Source organism: Scyliorhinus torazame, chromosome 1 (genome assembly GCF_047496885.1).
Source record: "Scyliorhinus torazame isolate Kashiwa2021f chromosome 1, sScyTor2.1, whole genome shotgun sequence".
Classification (NCBI taxonomy): Eukaryota; Metazoa; Chordata; class Chondrichthyes; order Carcharhiniformes; family Scyliorhinidae; genus Scyliorhinus; species Scyliorhinus torazame.
In genome coordinates this window covers 133,635,216-133,655,073 of record NC_092707.1, presented here as the reverse complement: position 1 = coordinate 133,655,073, position 19,858 = coordinate 133,635,216, and positions in this window count along the sequence as shown.

Sequence of the window (19,858 nt, the reverse complement as noted above, 5' to 3'; positions counted from 1 at the left end):
AGTCATCACTGTTCTTCCCCCCCTGGTAACGTTAAAGCAGACGTCCTAGCGAAGGCAGGCTCCAGGCATGGTTATTTTTGGAACCCCCCCGAAAGTACCCCAGTACACGCAGTTCAGGTCTCACAGACCAACATGCAGGATTTTGCGAAGGCCCAGAAAGAGGACGAGAAACTGAGGGAAGTTTTAAAGGGAACCTTCCCAGCCCCATACGACAAGTTTAGAAACACAATCACCACATACGACGGTGTGATTTTAAAGGATGGCATTTATATAGTTCCCAGCCAGGACAGGAACCAGATCATTTGTCAGTTCCATGACAATCATGGACACCAAGGAATTGAACCCACCCTAGCCCACCTCAGACAGCTTTGTTGGTGGCCTGATTTAAAAATCGATGTCACACACTACATTGAGAATTGCTTAATCTGTGCCCAGAACAATCCGGACAGGTATGCGAAAAAGGCTCAACTTAGTCATTCCCGCCCTGTTAATGGACCCTGGACAAATTTCCAGATAGATTATATCGGACCCCTACCCCCCTGCAGAAATGGTTACAAGTATGTGTTGGTGGTCATAGACACCTTCACAAAATGGGTGGAAGCATTTCCATCAAGAACTAATACGGCCAAGACAACGGCTAAAATATTAACACACCACATCTTTACAAGATGGGGCCTCCCACGCAGTATAGGGTCCAGCCAAGGCTAGTATTTCACCAGACGTGTAATGAAAAACGTCCTCACGCATTAGACAAAAGTTCCATATCGCATACCACCCCCAGTCAAGTGGTATTGTAGAACGAATGAATAGGACATTGAAATCCACCCTCAGGATAATGGTACAGCAGAATAACAGCACCTGGGATTCAGTACTCCCATTTGCTTTGATGTTTTTAAGAAACACGGTATCTACATCCACAGGTTACACCCCCCATACCCTCATGACCGGTCGCCCCATGAAAGGCACTGAGTATTTACTAGGACTGGATTTGGCCAGTCCCGCAGTTACAGCCCTCACGCATGAAAATGCGGTTAAACAACTGGTACAGAACATAAAGGCTCGCAGAATAACCACACACCCCACATCCTGCTCGCAGCAGCAGACGATCACACCCCGCTCATAGATGACGTATTCCTACCCTCTCCCAACCACTCCAGCCCACCCTCAGACATGACTTCAACTCCGCCCCCAGAGGCACGACTCCTCCTCTCCCTTCCTTCAACCAGCAGCGACAGTGACAGCGATCACAATGACGATAGCCACAGCACACCACGTTACGACTATACCCCTGTACCAGGCCCCACTCCCAGCAAATCTGAGCATGAGTCTACTGACCCATTTGAGATCACTTATATCAAAGCCCCTGACCCAGACCCACCGCCCGACGATTACGGATTGTAGCATAGTAGCTCCAACCTCGACACACGATTCTGGCACCGAGACAATTCGTTCAGGCTCATCCGGAATGATGAGATGGACCCCAATTCGCCCCAAGCAGCTTTAGCACGGTTACTACAGTCAAGTGTTTGGCAGCCGGGAGAAGATGATGACTTAGAGTCTGACTCCCACCACACAAATCCCTTTGCGACCCTGTTCGCTATTGAGCAGTGAGGTGTCCAGTTGATGGAGAAAAAAGGAACCGATGGAGAGATACGGTGTCCTTTCTGATGGAACCTGTACCATATTTGTTGAATGTTTGTTTGTTATTGTTAACGTTACATGTTGTTTGTAAACTCGAAAGTTTCACAGCCCCACGTCACCACTCCTTTAACGCCCCCCGGCTGTTAATGGAACAAGTTTGTCCCCCAGACAATAGTTCAGAGGAACTAGTTTGTCCCCCGAAACTTGTTAAAGGTACAAGTTTGTCCCCAGACAATAGTTCAGAGGAACTAGTTTGTCGACAGAACACGACTCATAGTTGCTCTCCTAATTCGAGAGGCAGCCCCCCACAACGACCACATTCTTACCCGTTCTTGCCGGTTGCTCAGGCAGTGGAGAAACGGCATTGGTCCCCGCCCTGCCTGAGGACCCCCCTCTGGTCAGCTACGCTCAGGTAGAGCACATACGGCATTGATCACCGTCCTACCCGGGGATTCCACCCATTTCTTACCCGCCGCGGCCCATACGCACCCCATTTTGGCTCATTGCGTTCAAAATTCTATTGTTTGGTTTGGCAACCCTTAGGTTGCTTCCCTATGCTATTTACATCCTCAAACACTGGGATGGTAAATCACACAGGCTGCGAGACGGCTCGCAGTATGGCAGTATTTTTCTGAGATGTCTAGTACAAATATTCGGGTTTTATTTTTAAAATGAGGGAGTCACAGATGGTGACCAATTATAAAGGGAAATTGGCAATAAAGGACAGACAAACAGACATACGAGATCTAGCAAGATAATAACAGAAATTATGCTTGTGTTCACAGAACTCCAGAAACCCAGGGACCTCAGAGGAAGACAAAGAAGAGGACCGACAAAGATGAAGACAGCCTTCGTGTTCACATGGATCTTAGCGGGATCCCTTCAGTTGCGTGCGGACGTGACCCCACTGACCCCTACCACACAAACCGTAAATGACTCTCACCCCTGTAATACATGGAACCCCGAGATAACTAGCCCAGCGACAGCTACCAATACCCCAACCTGGTGTGATAAGTTTATCACCTGGTACTCACTCTCATATTTAGTCGAAGCACTCTTAGTGCTGGTGATACTGCGCAGTGTCGTGCAAACGTTTAGAGTAAGGAAATGGCGAAAGAGAGCATATCGCTCTCGCACCCCGGTATACAGGTTTAGGTCCCCCATTTTCGGATTTCACCAGACCCACGAACCTATTGGGACGGAGTAAAGAGCATCCATTTTGTTTAATGTATTCTGTGGAATAAAGAGATGTAAACCTCTGTGTCTGACTGCCAGGCCAGAGAAATATGTATGTTGCTATTTTGTATAATTTAAGATATATAGATTATTTTTGGATTGTTTGTATTTTGGGATTGTTTGAATGAGGATAGCTGATTGAGAATAGTTAGAGGTTCCAGTTTTTTTATTTTTCTGTAATGTATGTATTAATGTCATAGCGCCCCGTAGAGTTTTTATGATAATGAATGTACTTAAAATGGTTTAGGTAAAATTGTGTTGCATAGGATAGGACAGTGTAGAGCCTAAGTATGGGTACCCCGGTTGGTCAGAGGATGAAGACGACATAGTAGTGTGATCCTTCATGCTTCGCGTTGAGGATCACAAGGAGGGCGTGTAGCAATCTGGGATGGCCACGTCCCGATTACAAAATGGACACTTGCAAAGAATGCAGGGAAAATTGGACAATGCTAAGAAACAAACAGGTGCAAGCTCTGTCTGTTGATTAGAACCTTAAACTCTCAGGCAGGACAGAAACAACCAAGCAATCTACATACTAATGAGCCACCTCCGGGGACAAAAGGAAAACATTTAGATACACAATGTTAAGGCAGACTCCCCGGCGCCAGAAGAGGCTAAGACAAAGCAGACTAACAGTCACCAAGATACGCCCAGCGATCAGGGAACCACCCCTCGATTGGAGGAAAATAGATACAGATGATTGGGAAAGACCCAATTATTTGAGGCCAAGTTCAAGGCCCGCCCAAAGGCACGCAAAGCCCTTTTCAGTATAAAAGGCATCCCCCAATGGAGAATCTTTCTCCTTTGGCTCTCACCGAACAGAGAGACCTGCCTAGTAGCTGCACCAGACCAAGTAAGTCCCAAGTCAATCCACGCTACAAGATAGATGCTCCTAGTTGCTACCCTGTAAACAGCTCAACCCAATAGCCTCAGAACCGAGCAACGGCCATTGTTCCTCTGACTGAGTGGGCACCCGAAGCTAAGTATAGGCTTTAGTAATAGTGGTAGTTTAGTTTGTAGAGTTTATGCATGAGTAGATTTGACTGTGTGTAAATAAATGAGTATTGCTTTTGAACTTACTAACTGGTGTATCAAGTCATTGATCAGTATTCTGTTCTGAACCTTGTGGCGGTGTCGAAAGATACCTGGCGACTCTTGAGCAAACGTGATTAAACAGAGCCAAATTAAGAGCCAACCAAAAGACAGGAACAGAAGTACAAGTAGCAAAAGGGCAGCACAGTAGCACAAGTGGCTAGCACTGTGGCTTCACAGCGCCAGGATCCCAGGTTCAATTCCCCGCTGGGTCACTGTCTGTGTGGAGTCTGCACGTTCTCCCCGTGTCTGTGTGGGTTTCCTCTGGGTGCTCCGGTTTCCTCCCACAGTCCAAAGACGTGCAGGTTAGGTGGATTGGCCATGATAAATTGCCCTGAGTGTCCAAATAGGTTAGGAGGGGTGATTGGGTTACGGGGATAGGGTGGAAGTGAGGGCCTAAGTGGGACGGTGTGGACTTGATGGGCCGAATGGCCTCCTTCTGCACTGTATGTTCTATGTAAATACACTCACTATGGGACTTGGTTCCCAATTAGTTGAATCGTGCCCAATAGATCGTGATGGAACTCGATAGAACAAAGAACAAAGAACAAAGAAATGTACAGCACAGGAACAGGCCCTTCGGCCCTCCAAGCCCGTGCCGCCATGATGCCCGACTAAACTACAATCTTCTACACTTCCTGGGTCCGTATCCCTCTATTCCCATCCTATTCATGTATTTGTCAAGATGCCCCTTAAATGTCCCTATCGTCCCTGCTTCTACCATCTCCTCCGGTAGCGAGTTCCAGGCACCCACTACCCTCTGCGTAAAAAACTTGTCTCGTACATCTACTCTAAACCTTGCCCCTCTCACCTTAAACCTATGCCCCCTAGTAATTGACCCCTCTACCCTGGGGAAAAGCCTCTGACTATCCACTCTGTCTATGCCCCTCATAATTTTGTAGACCTCTATCAGGTCTCCCCTCAACCTCCTTCGTTCCAGTGAGAACAAACCGAGTTTATTCAACCGCTCCTCATAGCTAATGCCCTCCATACCAGGCAACATTCAGGTAAATCTCTTCTGCACCCTCTCTAAAGCTCCACATCCTTCTGGTAGTGTGGCGACCAGAATTGAACACTATACTCCAAGTGTGGCCTAACTAAGGTTCTATACAGCTGCAACATGACTTGCCAATTCTTATACTCAATGCCCCGGCCAATGAAGGCAAGCATGCCGTATGCCTTCTTGACTACCTTCTCCACCTGTATTGCCCCTTTCAATGACCTGTGGACCTGTACTCCTAGATCTCTTTGACTTTCAATACTCTTGAGGGTTCTACCATTCACTGTACATTCCCTACCTGCATTAGACCTTCCAAAATGCATTACCTCACATTTGTCCGGATTAAACTCCATCTGCCATCTCTCCGCCCAAGTCTCCAAACAATCTAAATCCTGCTGTATCCTCTGACAGTCCTCATCGCTATCCACAATTCCACCAACCTTTGTGTTGTCTTCAAACTTACTAAATAGACCAGTTACATTTTCCTCCAAATCATTTATATATACTACAAAGAGCAAAGGTCCCAGCACTGATCCCTGTGGAACACCACTGGTCACAGCCCTCCAATTAGAAAAGCATCCTTCCATTGCTACTCTCTGCCTTCTATGACCTAGCCAGTTCTGTATCCACCTTGCCAGCTCCCCCCTGATCCCGTGTGACTTCACCTTTTGTACTAGTCTACCATGAGGGACCTTGTCAAAGGCCTTACTGAAGTCCATATAGACAACATCCACTGCCCTACCTGCATCAATCATCTTAGTGACCTCCTCGAAAAACTCTATCAAGTTAGTGAGACACGACCTCCCCTTCACAAAACCATGCTGCCTCTCACTAATACGTCCATTTGCTTCCAAATGGGAGTAGATCCTGTCTCGAAGAATTCTCTCCAGTAATTTCCCTACCACTGACGTAAGGCTCACCGGCCTGTAGTTCCCTGGATTATCCTTGCTACCCTTCTTAAACAGAGGAACAACATTGGCTCTTCTCCAGTCCTCCGGGACATCCCCTGAAGACAGTGAGGATCCAAAGATTTCTGTCAAGGCCTCAGCAATTTCCTCTCCAGCCTCCTTCAGTATTCTGGGGTAGATCCCATCAGGCCCTGGGGACTTATCTACCTTAATATTTTTTAAGACACCCAACACCTCGTCTTTTTGGATCTCAATGTGACCCAGGCTATCTACACACCCTTCTCCAGACTCAACATCTACCAATTTCTTCTCTTTGGTGAATTCTGATGCAAAGTATTCATTTAGTACCTCGCCCATTTCCTCTGGCTCCACACATAGATTCCCTTGCCTATCCTTCAGTGGGCCAACCCTTTCCCTGGCTACCCTCTTGCTTTTTATGTACGTGTAAAAAGCCTTGGGATTTTCCTTAACCCTATTTGCCAATGACTTTTCGTGACCCCTTCTAGCCCTCCTGACTCCTTGCTTAAGTTCCTTCCTACTTTCCTTATATTCCACGCAGGCTTCGTCTGTTCCCAGCCTTTTAGCCCTGACAAATGCCTCCTTTTTCTTTTTGACGAGGCCTACAATATCTCTCGTTATCCAAGGTTCCCGAACATTGCCGTATTTATCCTTCTTCATCACAGGAACATGCCGGTCCTGAATTCCTTTCAACTGACACTTGAAAGCCTCCCACATGTCAGATGTTGATTTGCCCTCAAACATCCGCCCCCAATCTATGTTCTTCAGTTCCCGCCTAATATTGTTATAATTAGCCTTCCCCCAATTTAGCACATTCATCCTAGGACCACTCTTATCCTTGTCCACCAGTACTTTAAAACTTACTGAATTGTGGTCACTGTTACCGAAATGCTCCCCTACTGAAACATCTGCCACCTGGCCGGGCTCATTCCCCAATACCAGGTCCAGTACCGCCCCTTCCCTAGTTGGACTGTCTACATATTGTTTTCAGAAGCCCTCCTGGATGCTCCTTACAAACTCTGCCCCGTCTAAGCCCCTGGCACTAAGTGAGTCCCAGTCAATATTGGGGAAGTTGAAGTCTCCCATCACCACAACCCTGTTGTTTTTACTCTTTTCCAAAATCTGTCTACCTATCTGCTCCTCTATCTCCCGCTGGCTGTTGGGAGGCCTGTAGTAAACCCCCAACATTGTGACTGCACCCTTCTTATTCCTGATCTCTACCCATATAGCCTCACTGCCCTCTGAGGTGTCCTCCCGCAGTACAGCTGTGATATTCTCCCGAACCAGTAGCGCAACTCCGCCTCCCCTTTTACATCCCCCTCTATCCCGCCTGAAACATCTAAATCCTGGAACGTTTAGCTGCCAATCCTGCCCTTCCCTCAACCAGGTCTCTGTAATGGCAACAACATCATAGTTCCAAGTACTAATCCAAGCGCTAAGTTCATCTGCCTTACCCGTAATACTTCTTGCATTAAAACATATGCACTTCAGGCCACCAGACCCGCTGTGTTCAGCAACTTCTCCCTGTCTGCTCTGCCTCAGAGCCCCACTGTCCCTATTCCCTAGTTCTCCCTCAATGCTCTCACCTTCTGACCTATTGCTCCCGTGCCCACCCAGGGTGAATACATGGAAGATATTTCCTCCTGTGGAGGAAACTAGAATTAGGGGACATAGTGTCACAATAAAAGGTCTCTTTTAAGACAAAGTATGAGGCTCTACATATAAATTTATAGTATCCAATTCATTTTTTCCAATTAAGGGGCAATTTAGCATGGCCAATCCACCTAACCTGTGCATCTTTTGGGTGTGGGGGTGAAACCCATGCAAACATGGGAGAATGTGCAAACTCCACACGGACCGTGACCCAGAGCCGGTATCGAACCTGGGACCTCAGCACCGTGAGGCAGCAGGGCTAACCCACTGTGTCACCATGCTGCCATTGAATTTATTCAAGGCAGAGTTATATAGATTTTTGATAGACAAGGGAGTCAAGGGTTATGGGGGGTCAGACAGGTAAGTGGAGTACAGACCACAATTGGATTGGCGATAATCTTATAAAATGGTTGAGTGGACTCGAAGGGCCAAATGGCCTACGTCTGCTCCTAATTCCAAGTCCCTTTGGAGAAACACAATCAATTTCCCTACAAGTGTTGAATCTCCAAAACGATTACTTTTGTGACCTTTCTCCTGCCCACACATCCAAACCTTGTAGAGCTGAGCCATTGACGGTGTTGTGAACTTGGCTCTGTCGTGTTGGGTGCTCTGCTACACAGACAAACCAACACGGTTGCAGATGGTACAACTCTGTTTTATGACGATCAATAACAACATCTGTAAACTTGTTACTGTGGTTCGTTCATTACCCTTTAACCTGTGGACTCAGCCCGAACACTATCTTGGAGAGGCACTCAGCACATGGTGAATGTCTGAGTGGCTTGCTGTGAGCTCTGTGCCCTGAGCTGTCTCCTGCTGGAAAGAGCGGGAACTGTGGTGTTCCCCGTTTTATAGTGCGTGTGCCCTTGCTTGTGATTGACTGTGATGTCGCGTGTGTTTTGATTGGTCCGTTGATCTGTCCATCAGTGTGTATGTGTGTTTGCACCATGATGTTTATCTGAATATCATGACAGGCTCCACCACTCTGTTGCAACCTCCAGAGCAAGCATCATCCTGATCAGTATTTAAAACTGAATACTGGATACTAGATTCTAGTATACCAGATTTATTTTCATTTGTCGCTTCAGAAAAGCTGTAAACAGAATGGGCATTTGAAGGAAACAAATCTGCAGACCATGGGGATTGAGCAGGGGAGTGGGATTGCATGGACTTCTCTGTGCTGAGCTGACTTGGACTTGATGGGCTGAATGGCCCCCTCCTTTGTCATAAATTAATATGAACAAAGAACAAAGAAATGTACAGCACAGGAACAGGCCCTTCGGCCCTCCAAGCCCGTGCCGCCCATGCTGCCCGACTAAACTACAATCTTCTACACTTCCTGGGTCCGTATCCCTCTATTCCCATCCTATTCATGTATTTGTCAAGATGCCCCTTAAATGTCACTATCGTCCCTGCTTCCACCACCTCCTCCGGTAGCGAGTTCCAGGCACCCACTACCCTCTGTGTAAAAAACTTGCCTCGTACATCTACTCTAAACCTTGCCCCTCTCACCTTAAACCTATGCCCCCTAGTAATTGACCCCTCTACCCTGGGGAAAAGCCTCTGACTATCCACTCTGTCTATGTCCCTCATAATTTTGTAGACCTCGATCAGGTCGCCCCTCAACCTCCGTCATTCCAGTGAGAGCAAACCGAGTTTATTCAACTGCTCCTCATAGCTAATGCCCTCCATACCAGGCAACATTCTGGTAAATCTCTTCTGCACCCTCTCTAAAGCCTCCACATCCTTCTGGTAGTGTGGCGACCAGAATTGAACACTATACTCTAAGTGTGGCCTAACTAAGGTTCTATACAGCTGCAACATGACTTGCCAATTCTTATACTCAATGCCCCGGCCAATGAAGGCAAGCGTGCCGTATGCCTTCTTGTCTACCTTCTCCACCTGTGTTGCCCCTTTCAGTGACCTGTGGACCTGTACACCTAGGTCTCTCTGACTTTCAATACTCTTGAGGGTTCTTGAGGGATGCTGGAGATTCCTGTTCCACAGCCGCCAACCTCCCACCAAAATGGACTTCTGCCCCTCATTTGGGCGGATGTCCTGTCTCAGAGAGCTGACTGGCTGGCAGTTCTGTAGCCTTAGAGGTACCAGCAACAACAGTGGCCAGGACTGGGACTACATGCAGTCCACAGATTCAAAGTCCCAGAGTCCACGATCAGGTGAGGGCAGTGTTTGCAGAGCAGGGAAGGGGGCGTGGCACCGGCGGAGGGTGGTGGGGGGTTCTGGTGGTCTTGATACAGAAGCCGGGGGATGGGGTTGTGGAGAAGCATCCAGGGGCTGGTCCCAGTGTGGAAAGGGGGCTCTTGAGGGCAGTGCTCCTCCTTGTTGCCTGAGGCTCAAGCTGTGTGACAGGCCAGACTTTCCTCCAGCTCCTGAACTCCTCCCACCAGTGTCAAAATGCTGCCAGGCAGATAGACGACCAATGATGAGGGTACGAAAGCGGAGTTAGCCAAATTAAGCAGTAAACTATGGGTTAAGTGATAGGTCAATAGAGATGCTGTTACAGACATTTAAGGCGATATTTCAGAGTACGCAGAATAGATATAAAACAGTGAGAAAGAAAAATTCCAAGAGAAGGACGCACCATCTGTGGTTAATCAAAAATAGTTGAAGATAGTATCAAACGTTTTTTGAACATATTTGTATTCTCCTCCTTTTTCACAACTTCATCCAAATTTACATCCACCAACAAATAATCAACAGTAACAAATCCAATGTCAATGCCCTGGCCAACAATTCCTTCCTCCCATTAACCCCCAGACAACCCTCAACATTTTAAATACAAACATCAAAGAAAAGGAATCAGGAATCTACCATCCACCCAAACATAACCACCAACAACATACACAGTCCAACACGCCCCCCCCCCCCCCCACCACCACCACCCCAACCTCCCCCCTAATGTTGGTGTCATCCAATTCTTGAAGTGCATAATGAACAAAGCCCATGTGTTGTAGAACCCCACCATCCTTCCCCTCAACTCAAACTTCACCTTCTCAAGTGTTAAAAAAACTCCAACAGATCCCCCTGCCACTACAGGGCACAGGGTGGAGAGACTGACCTCCACCCCAACAGGATCCGCCTTCGGGCGATCCGCGAGGCGAAGGCTAAAACATCTGCCCCGGCACCCGCATTCCAACCCCGGCTGATCCGATACCCTGAATATGACCTCCAGAGGCTCAAGCCTCACATGTACCACTTTTAGAATTCCCCTGAACACCTCCATCCAATATCCCTCCAGCTTTGGACAGGATTAAAACATATGAACGTGGTTTGTGGGCAGCATTAAGATAATATCAAACTTAAAGAAAAATATATAATTGTGCAAAGGCAAACCTGAAGATTGGACAGAGTATAAAAACAGCAAAAATAACTGAAAGATTAATAAGGACATCTCCTGGCGGCCATGTACTGATCGGTCACACACAGGGTGGCTACTGCCTGAAGGTTTTGGTTTTGTCCCTTTATGCCCGATTAATGGGCTCTTTGGTTGGAAGGTTTGTGGAATCATGTCATGGGGGGGGTGAATTCTTCTCCAAGGATGAATGTTGGCTGGTTACTGCATCCAACAGAAGTCGAATGAGGTGACGGTGTTGGAGGTGAAGGGTCTGCGTGGCGTAGCTGCAGAAGGCATAGCGGAGATGGGGACATCGTCGTTACCCACCCCATTGTCAGTGGAGCAATTGGTGGGGCTGATTAAAGGAAACCTTTGCAACATTGGCTAGAGATGCAGGAGGACTGGTCGAAGGTGATTGAGGGAGCAGTTCCCCTCTTCGTGGTGACATGGAGTGGATGGAGAAGTGCCTACAGTTGCAAGGTGTGGTGATCCAAGTGGCGGAAAGGGCGGTCACAGTCCACTGAGATTGAATTGTAAGTTGGAGGTAGCTCAATCACCTTCGACCAGCCCTCCTGCATCTCTAGCCAATGCTGCAAAGGTTTCCTTTAATCAGATTGAATTGTAGGGTGAAGGTGGTGATGCTGGATGAAGCCTGCAAGGAGCTGGAAATGAGGGTAGACAACCAGGAGAATCCGTCCAGGCGGCAGAATACACAAATTCTAGGCCTGCCAGAGAGGGTGGAGGGAATGAGTGCCATGGCCTATGTATTGGCGAAGCTGGTGGATGAGAGGGTATGTGAGAAGGCCCGGAAGTGGATCGTGCAGATTGATCATTAAGACAGAGGCCAAAAGCAGGGGAGCCACTGAGGACGGTGATTGTGAGAATGCATCAATGGTGGGCGAGGACAATGAACGACTGTATTTGGGAGGGCCAGCGGATCCGAATATACCAAGACATTGATGCCGACTTGGCCAAGAGGTGGCTGGCTTTAATCAGACTAGGCTGGTACTTCTTGGATAACAGGTGGTGGGGGAGAGGGGTGGTGGCAAGGGACCAATTCATCTGGCAGGGCTACCTCTTGAGCAGGCACCCTGGCCTTAATGTGGTCTGCATGCTTACATACAGTCCATTCTCTGGTCTTGACGTATTGGAGGTTAGTCCCGTTTTCCCCACTATGGTGTCCAGTATCCATTGGCCGCCGTCCCCAAAGCTCCGGCGTAGACTGCATCCCCTGGTTTGAATCCTCTGTCCTGCTTCCGGTGGGCATGATATTTCTGGAGGTTTTGATTCTTTTCCATCTTCCTGCCAAGGTTGGGAGTGTCAAACTTAGACCGTCCCAAGGTATAGGCCCATCAGTAGCTCTGCCGGCGTTACCCCGGTCACAGGGGTTTGTTAACATTTTTTTAAAACATGCCAATTTTGTTTCAACTGATCCCATTGTTCGTTTTTTCATGCGGCGCTTGAAGGTTTGAAGTGCCCACTCAGCTGGACCGTTCGAAGACGGTGATATGGGGCGGCTCAAATATGCTTTATCCCATTAGTTTGCCGAAATCCCTGAAATTCTTCAGTTACGAAGGGGATACCGTTATCAATGACAAGCACCTCTGGAATACCGTGGCTGCTGACAATTTGGGGTAACTTCGCTATGGTGACGCTCAAAGTAGTGGAAGGCTGTACATACATCCTTTTTGAGTGGGTGTCAACAATATCAGATACAATGACCCCGGGGGTGAGGCGGACATTGAGGTCGGCATGCAAACACACCCAAGGGCGCCCAGGCCACTCCCATGGGTGGAGCAAGACTGATGGAGGGAGCTTCTGATGCTCTTGGCAAGTGGCTCCTTGCTGTACCATCCGCTCAATGTCATCATCGAGCACAGGCTATCACACATTGCTCCTGGCAAGTATTTTGATTTTTGGAAACCCCCGGATGGGGCAGCATGGGAGCAGAGTTGTTAGCACAGTTGCTTCACAGCTCCAGGGTCCCAGGTTCGATTCCCGGCTGGTTCACTGTCTGCGTGGAGACTGCACGTTCTCCCCGTGTCTACGTGGATTTCCTCCGGGTGCTCCGGTTTGCTCCCACAGTCCAAAGATGTGCGGGTTAGGTGGATTGGCCATTCTAAATTGCCCTTAGTGTCCAAAAAATGTGAAGTGGGGGTTACTGGGTTACGGGGATTTGTGGGCTTCAGTAGGGTGCTCTTTGTAAGGGCCGGTGCTGCCTCGATAGGCTGAATGGCCTCCTTCTGCACTGTAAATTCTATGATTCTATATGTCCACTGTGCACTTCCTGCAGAATGGTTTTCCGACCTGGCTTGGGCTGATCACACGGGCTCTCCCAGAAGGATGCCTGCGTTGGGTCTCTGCTGCTTTGTTGTGAAGGCTTGCAACTCGTCTGGGAGCTTCCCTTGTAGTTTGCCATGTGGGACGATGTGTGATCCTTTTGGGTCCAGTATGGATTTGTGAGGCTGTAACAGGTAACTGTCCATGACTGTTAGTAGCAATACAACTTTGTCAGCTACTGGCGAGGATGGGGGTGGGTGGGTGCCGTACAGGCGGCAGGAGTTGGCTGAGGGCATCCAGGTACGCAATCTTTGCACTTGGACGGTACTCAAAAGTATATGTGTAGAAGAAGAATCTTTATTGTCACAAGCAGGCTTACATTAACACTGCAATGAAGTTGCTGTGAAAATCCTCGAGTCGCCACATTTCGGCGCCTGTTCAGGTACACTGAGGGAGAATTCAGAATGTCCAATTCACCTAACAAGCACGTATTTGGGGATTTGTGGGAGGAAACCGAAGCTCCATATGCTGCCAACAGCATTGCCCATCCTGGCGGTATTATTTTATCTTCTCTGAAAAGACCAAGTAAGAGCTTGGTAATTGCTGTGGCTGGAGAAGCGATCTCCGGGGACGGGGAATCTGTGGACCTCAGGACCAAATATGGTCTAAATGCTTGCATTGAATACGACCCTGGGCTTGCACCTGGCAAGAGACTGGGCCCATTCATTGAAGGATAATGCCGGGGACCCACTGGGCACAACCTGCACAATTTTGAGCAAACACCAGGGGCGGGATTCTCCAATGCCGAAATCATGTTTGGTGATCGGGCGGAGAATGGGCTCCAATGTAGAAATCGGGGCTGGCGCCAGTTTGACGCCCGTCAGACATGCTCCGTCCCCTCCAAAATAGTGTCATCATGACCATGTGCAGTCGAAATGCCATTGGCGCCTCATCGGCTGGCCCACTTGCGGTGCTCCGCCCCCGATGGGCCAAGCTCCCGACAGCATGGACCACGTGTGGTCACACGGATCGTGAACCAGGCGATGGTTCCAATGGCGATGGCAGCCAAGGGTACCCCCATATAGGTGACCAACCTGGCTTGTGAATCAGTCAATGCAAGGGTCTGTATACCTCGTTTGATGAGGTCAAACGTCTTCTGTCCAACCACGGAGACTGCTGTGCCAGTGTCCAACTCCATCTCAAACGAGTGACCATTGACCCATACTGTCACTTTAATAAGGGCTACTCGAGAGGCTGCCACACAATGCAGCTGCAGGCAGTTGTCCTCCGTCTCCACATCCTCGAGAGCAGTACACTGAGGCTCATCCAAATGGAAAGTACGGTTCCTGGGTTGGTCCCAGCTCCTGCTGGAATGACGGCCCCTCTGATGGCGCCAGGACTGGTGCTACAACTAGTTGGATGGAGGAGACATTTGCTTGCAGGGGATAGAGAGAATGGAGTTACCTGCCTGCAGTTGCCATGGCTGGGATTCTTACTTGTCACTGGCTGCCTCTCTGCTTACCGGCTGGGAGAGGAGCACAGGGCAGATTTTGGTTGGCCTGCTGCCGGTTGAATGTGGAGGAGAACAGACTTGTTTTTGCAGTTGTGGACTGAATGGTGTCTGGAGACTGGTTGCCGGAACTGGGTGAGAGCAGTTGGGGGGTGGCCCAATTGACTATGTGTACTGCTTGTACTGATATTGGTTCTGTTTTACTGTTGGGAATTGTGTGGTTATTGCTACATTTTTGTTCTGTATTATTCTTTTGGACCTCGCGACTGGGTGCTCGCCTGTTGCAGCCCTCCTGCTTCTGTGCACTGGGGGTTGAGGGTCCTACCTGGTGCGAGTGAGGGGGAGGTATGTTCTCTCTCTCTCTCTCTCCTCAACCTCGCCTGCCTGTCCTTTTCCAGTGGTTTGAGCTGCTTGCGGGCACCTCTTCACTGGCATGGGGCTGTTGCTGGAGCCATGGGAGGGCGCGGGAGGGGAGTGTGCTCTGGCTTGAGTGCTGGTGGCTTTGCCTTGCACTTAATTGTTTATTGAGTTTCTTGTGGTTGCTCTGTATTTTGTCTTGTTTTTTTTCTTATTTTTTTCTCTTCTGCCATTCCCTGTATTGGAGTGTCCTTTTCCGGTGATCTGTGCTCATTTCGGAGTCTTTCCACGAATGTGAGGCTGCCGTTGGGGAGGGGGGGCGGGTAGAAGTGGTGGTATGCTAGCTTTGCAGCTGGTGGTTTGTTTACAGGAACTGTTTTGGGTTGAACTATGACTCCTCTTGGGAGGGCTGGGTGTGTTTTCTCTCTCTCACACCATGCACTGGTATATCCTTTTCCGGTGGCCTGTGCTGCCCATTTGGGCAACTTTCCACTGATGTGGGGCTACCATTTGTGGGAGGGAGGGGGGGCGGTGTAGTGGCCGTGTGCTGGTTTGAGAGCTGGTGATTTTGTATTTTTTGGTGTCTTGTAAATGCTTTTCGTATATTACATGATTTTCGTGACTGTTTTTAGCATGCTGTTGGTTCCTTTGTAGTCTTGAGTTGTCAATAAACTTAAAATATTTTAGGGGTTAACCGATAGTCCCCAGTCAACAGGATTCAGGCATGTTATAACATTGGGATTACCGATCATGCCGGTCCCAATCCAGGTCGATTTTTATGATTTTTATGAGCCCCAGCTGATGGGCCTCTGCACATTTGCGGGGAGCTCATATTCCACAAGCCCATGGAAAGATCAATAGGGTCATCCCTGTGGATTCAGTGAGGGTTATTACATAACCTATTGGTCAAAAATATACAAATTGCAGTTGCATACTGTACCACAACAATCTGTCCTGGTCCCCCTATGCCGACACCACAGTTATGAAAGACCACCAATGCCTCTACTTTCTCAGAAGACTAAGGAAATTTGGCATGGCAGCTACGACTCTCACCAACCTTTACAGATACACCATAGAAAACATTATTTCTGATTGTATCACAGCTCGGTACGGTTCTTACTCTGCCCAAGACCGCAGGAAACTACAAAAGATCGTGAATGTAGCCCAGTCCATCACGCAAACCAGCCTCCCATCCATTGACTCCATGCACCCCAGACATACATTCTTCCACCTTCTTCCATCAGGAAAAAGATACAAACGTTTGAGGTCATATACTACCAACTCAAGAACAGCTTCTTCCCTACTGCCATCAAACTTTTGAATGGACCTACCTCGTATTAAGTTGATCTTTTCTCTACACCCTAGCTATGACTGTAACATTGCATTCTGTAGTCTTGATGTGACCATCAATTCACTCGAAGACACGTGGAGAAGTAAACCGTGGTTTTAATCAGCTTAGAACTGTGCCTGCCTGTGACCGGTACAATACTGAAGACGGACCCACAGGTCAGCTGCTCTTATACTTCCTCTAAAGGGGTGGAGCCATGAGCGGAGCACGTACATGCCCCAACATATCCCCCTGTGGGTGAGGCCCATAGGTGGAGCCCACAGGGTTAATAACATAACATAACATAATACAATGCACTGGTGAATTATCAGTAACTATACATTCACCACATTCACCCCTGTTTAAAAACGGAAGACGGGCTCATAGATTCAGTCGGTCCGGTGCCCAGATCGTACGTTGTGACCACCGAAGCAATGGTGCTGCAGCCGCGTCGGGTGGCTGTGGAAGTGGGTCCGGTGCGGGCACAGGCGTGGATTCCGGGAGCAGATCTTCCGGAGCTTCATTCCTGTGGACCGGTGCGGCGGGTGGGAGGGAGCGCGGGAACCATATAGGGGTGGGGGCGCTGAACATGGGAGGTTGGACGGGACCTAGTGTGGGAGATGCAGTAGTTGTCGTGGTGGTGGAGCCTGCGGGCGCCAGATCCCGGAGGGAGACGGTATCTTGCCGGCCATCGGGGTGTTCGACATACGCATAGTGTGGGTTGGAGTGCAGGAGCTGGACCCTCTCTACCAGGGGGTCGGTCTTATGGCTCCGAACGTGTTTTCGGAGGAGGACTGGTGCCGCCTGTCATCAGCCAGGGTGAAAGCGAGGCCCCTGAGGTAGCTCCCCTAGGGAAAACAAACAATCGGTCATGAGGAGTCTGGTTTGTGGTCGTGCAAAGGAGGGACCAAATAGCATGGAGTGCATCGGCGAGGATGTCTTGCCAGTGAGAAATTGGGAGATTCCTGGATCGTAGGGTCAGTAGGACGCTCTTCCAGACCGTCGCCGTCTCCCTCTCCACCTGCCCGTTTCCCCTGGGGTTATAACTGGTAGTCCTGCTCGAGGCGATGCCCTTACTGAGCAGGTACTGCCACAGTTCGTCGCTCATGAACGACGAGCTCCTGTCGCTGTGGGCATACCTGGGAAACCAAACAGGGTGAAGACACTATGCAGGGCTTTAATGACAGTGGGGGTGGTCATATCGGGGCAGGGGATGGCAAACGGGAAGTGGGAGAACTCATCCATGATGTTAAGGAAGTACGTGTTGCGGTTATTGGAGGGGAGGGGCCCTTTGAAATCGATACTGAGGCGTTCAAAGGGCCGGGATGCCTTTACCGGGTGGGCCTCATCCGGTCGATAGAAGTGCGGTTTACACTCCGCACAGATTTGGCAGTCTCTGGTTATAGCTCTGACCTCCTTGGTGGAGTAGGGCAGGTTGCGGGCCTTGATGTAATGGGCGAGCCGGGTGACCCCCGAGTGGCAGAGGTCATCGTGGATAGCCCATAGTCGGTCATCTTGTGTGCTGGTGCATGTGCCGTGGGACAGGGCATCTGGGGGCTCGTTGAGCTTCCCAGGACGATACACTATATCGTAGTTATATGTGGAGAGTTTGATCCTCCACCTCAAGATCTTATCATTCTTGATCTTGCCCCGCTGCGTATTGTCAAACATGAAGGCAACCGATCGTTGGTCGGTGACGAGGGTAAACCTCCTACCAGCGAGGCAGTGCCTCCAGTGCCGCACGGCTTCCACGATGGATTGGGCTTCTTTTTCGACCGAGGAGTGTCAAATTTCAGAGGTGGTGAGGGTGCGTGAAAAGAACACTACCGGTCTGCCTGCTTGGTTGAGGGTGGCGGCGAGAGCGACCTCTGAGGCGTCGCTCTCCACCTGGAAGGGGACGGACTCGTCCACCGCGCGCATCGCAGCTTTGGCGATGTCCGCCTTGATGCAGTTGAAGGCCTGGCGGGCCTCGGCTGCCAGTGGAAAGAGGGTGGCCTTAAATAGTGGGCGGGCTTTGTCCGCAGACTGGGGGACCCACTGGGTGTAAGGAGAAAAATCCAAGGCACCTCTTCAGGGCCTTGGGACAGTGAGGGAGAGGGAGTTGTAGGAGGGGGCGCATACGGTCAGGGTCGAGCCCTAGGACCCCGTTTTCCACGACGTAGCCGAGGATGGCTAGCCTGGTTGTGGGGAAAATGCATTTCTCCTTGTTGTAGGTGAGGTTGAGTTTTTGGGTGGTTTGGAGAAATCGGTGGAGGTTGGCATCGTGGTCCTGCTGATCATGGCCGCAGATGGTGACATTGTCCAAGTACGGAAATGTGGCACACAGCCCGGGTCACCATTCGGTCCATCGTTCGTTGGAACACCAAAACCCCTCCGTGACGCCAAAGGAGACCCGGAGGAAATGGAAAAGGCGGCCGTCTGCCTCAAACGCCGTGTAGTGGCGGTCCTCCGGGCGGATTGGGAGCTGGTGGTATGCAGACTTCAGATCACTGAGGAGAACACGCGGTAGTGCACGATCTGATTTACCATGTCTGCAATCCGGGGAAGGGGGTACGCATTGAGTTGCGTAAACCGGTTAATGGTCTGGCTGTAATCAACCACCACCTGGAACTTTTCCCCGGTCTTGACAACCACCACCTGAACTCTCCAGGGGCTATTGCTGGCCTCTATGACCCCCTCCCGCAAGAGACGCTGGACCTCGGACCTAATGAACGTCCTGTCCTGCATGCTATACCGCCTGCTTCTGGTGGCGACTGGCTTGCAATCGACGGTGAGGTTTGCGAAGGGGGGGGTCGATTTTTAGGGTCGCGAGGCTGCATATGGTGAGTGGGGGCAGGGGCCCCCGGAACTTAAGAGTTAGGCTCCTGAGGTTGAACTGAAAGTTGAGCCCCAAAAGGAGAGGAGCGCAGAGGTCTGGGAGCACATATAGTTGAAAATTAGCGTACTCAGCTCCCTGTATCGCTAGGGTTGCAGTAGTGCACCCTTGGATTTGCACCGAGTGCAACCCAGAGGCGAGGAAGATGGTTTGTTGAGTCGGGAATATTGGGAGCGAGCAGCATCTTACCATGTCCAGGTGAATGAAGCTCTCTGTGCTCCCGGAGTCGAAGAGGCAAGGTGTCTCGTACCCGTTAACCCGGACGGCCATCATGGAGCTCCGGAGGTGCTTAGGTCGTGATTGGTCCAGGGTGACCGCGCTGAGTTGTGGGTAGCCAGCGCCGTGATCGGGGGTGCTGGGGCGGCCCCGCGTTGGCTGTCCGTGTAGGTCGTACACGTCGAGCGGCGTAGCAGATGGCGGCCAAGATGGCGGCCCCCATTGGTCGAGCGTGGCGGGCGGTGAGGAAGATGCCGTCCAAGATGGCGGCCCCCATGTATCGCACGCAGCCGGTCGGGTGGGGGAGGATGGCCAAGATGGCGGCCCCCATGATGTGCACGTGTTATGCGGAGGCGGAGGCGGCAGACACGCTGCCACCTTGCGGGGTCT